This window comes from Lissotriton vulgaris, chromosome 4_1, assembly GCF_964263255.1.
Source record: "Lissotriton vulgaris chromosome 4_1, aLisVul1.2, whole genome shotgun sequence".
NCBI lineage: Eukaryota > Metazoa > Chordata > Amphibia > Caudata > Salamandridae > Lissotriton > Lissotriton vulgaris.
Window position 1 is genome coordinate 1,754,555,590 of NC_141691.1, and position 2,744 is coordinate 1,754,558,333.

The window sequence follows — 2,744 nt, forward strand, 5'->3', positions numbered from 1 at the left end:
GCTCCAGGGGAGGTGCCAGTGTTGGCACTGCTCTTTGTGAGTGACCCACTCCATGAGTACTGGACTTAGTTTTGTGGACCATTTTATTCTATTCAGTACTGTGTGGTGCTCTTCCTCGGTTGAGGTACCCAGTGTTCCGGGGTGTTTTACGGTTTTCCCATTTATATCAAGGGTGACCCTTAATGGCCAGTGATCACTTTCCTCCCTGTTTCCCACCTCAAAGTCTTTAAAGTATGTTAGCAATTTTTCGACGTAAAGATGTAATCGATTTTTGACTTATCCCTGAAGGTGGGCAAGGGAAGCCATAGGGTGTCCACAGATTTTTTGGAGGCGTGGGTGGAAACCATGTTATGCTCGAAAAGCAGCCGATGTAGAGGCGCCAATTCTGTTATGTTTGGAGGTTTCCTTGTACCATCTCCCAAGCCCCTGATGTTCATGTCCCCTACGATGATTGGGAAATGAGAGGTATATTTGTTTATAAGGTGGTCCGATTTTTTGGTTAATGATTTTAGTGCTTGCTTTTTTTGCCTTATGGCAGGATTTATATAGCAATTGATTATCAGCAGTCGAATTGAGTTATTGTTGCTTTTAAGTCCACCGATCAATACTGCTTGGAAGTTGGGGGAGTTGGTTTCTATTGATTTAACCGTTATTTTGCAGGTGTGATTGATATAAATTGAGAGCCCACCTGCTGCTCTCCCAAAGATGTTGCTTTTTGTTGTTGCAGTGTGAATCTCATAGTAGCCTGAGAGAATTAGAGGTTCAGTGGTCCATGTCTCTTGTAGGCAAAGTATGTCATTTTCTCGAAGGTGCATGCATGCTGCTTTACAGCTAAGCAGTCTTTTTAACCCTGCGACGTTCCACGATAGGATGGACAGAAGAGTGAGATTCCCCACTCTTCTATTCTTGTTCAAATAACTGGCTGCCTTATTACTGTTAGATGTGCCGTCGAGGGCTCAAGCCTCCCAGAGCTATCAGCGTGTTTTGCCTTGTGCTATGATTTGGTTCCATGTGGAACACTGCCCTTTGCTCTGCTGAGCTTATTATCTTGTAAGAGTTGTAATGTCTGGATTCCGTGGCTGAGCTTTTCCCTGTTTGATTGACGGCCGTCCCCCTTAGCACCGAAAAAAACTCCTTTGTTGGTGAAGTTACTGCTAATACATGTGGGTATTTCTCGGGTATGGGAAATGCTATGTCAATACCCCAGGCAGACCTTTTTGCTGTTTCATCTGTTGTGAGCCCCACTTGTGCGTGTCGGCTCAACCCAATCGAGGTTGATTCACCATGGGAGTAGCTGGTTAGGCTTAGCAACTTAACCCAGACTAAGTCGTTTGACTACTTAACCCAGACTAAGTTGTTTGACTAAGTCGTTTGATCAAATAGTATAGTGTCCAACAATTAAAAAGCCCTAAGGCTTATAATTTTTGGAACCTCCTTCAATAAATTAATTTGAACACAGATGAGAAAGACTGTAAATATACCTTAAAATGTTTCTGGTCGAAAAATACAAAAGTGCTTCCAATCTGAAGTGGTATGGGATACGATCATAACGCAGATGCTTTGCAACGGTCAGTACATTCATCTACCTTTTGTGGTTGTGAATAAACACACTTGACCTGGAAGGTAATTATAAGTTAATAATTTCCGTGTAATTATGAGTGACAGTTTCTTGCGAGCAAAATGAAGCATTGAAGGCGAGGGTAACCTAAATATCAGAACCCACGCGCTCCTCTAAAAGTAAATTAAATGAGTGGCACAACTTTTACCCTAGGCCGAGTCCCGCCCCCTGCCTGTCCGCCATCGCACGAGCAGATACTGCAGCTCCAGCACCGGTAGCAATGATGGTGGCGTTCTGGAGACAGGCCGGACTCAACTACATCCATTACTCTCACATCTGTGCCAAGGCGGTAAGTGCTGCCTTGAAGCCAGAGTTCAAAGTAGAGGCCGAAAAACCTGCTGTGGCAAACGTCAAAATTGCAAAACCCAAGAAGGAGGGTTTCTAGAACGTCCACAAGGGTTTGCCGATTGATGGCTGTCTTGTGAACACTGCACCTTTTCGAGCAGACAAATGAAGCACATGTGCTTACTGAGAGGGAACATGTAGTCTGATGGGTTGTACTTTGAAATGTAGATGTAATTTAAATGAAAAGTTCCAATAAAACCTTACTTTCGGAGTGGCACAACTTTGCAGGCAGACTAGTGACTGCTGAGTTTGGTGTGCCCTCAATCTCTGCCTGACTCGAAGCACTGAATGCATCGGATCTCAGCCCTCTGTGCAGAAGGCCTAATGCTGTTCAGGAATTATTGCGCTGCATTTTGACAGCAGGCCTTACTGTCTGTGTATGATGGACTGAGGGTTCATTCTGTGTGTAGCTGTGGGCACCACAAAGTCTGTAGCCATGTGATGCTGTTTGCGTGCAGGTGGCTTGCATCTGTGTACAGTGTAGCTGTGCACAATGCTATGTGCATGCAGGAGGCTTGCAACTGTATGCCCAGTGTAGCTCTGCGCTATGCTGTATGGATGCAGTAGGCTTGCATCTGTGTGCACAGTGTAGCTGTGCGCTATGCTGTATGGGTGCAGGAGGCTTACTTCTGTGTTTATTTATTTTTGCGTTTTTATATAGCGCGGACTTTACCCGAAGGCGACAGAGCACTTCACAATAGGAACAGAACTGATACATGAGGAAAACATTACACGTGAACAGATTACAAAAGCAGACGTTAAGTTACATGAGGTGAAAGTG

General features: G+C 44.7%; 1 pseudogene; it reads left to right on the forward strand.

The window, feature by feature from the left end:
* The first annotated feature begins 1,808 nt into the window (after nt 1-1,808).
* LOC147724511 (ATP synthase F(1) complex subunit epsilon, mitochondrial pseudogene) lies at nt 1,809-2,003 on the forward strand (annotated as a pseudogene).
* Nucleotides 2,004-2,744: the final 741 nt, after the last annotated feature.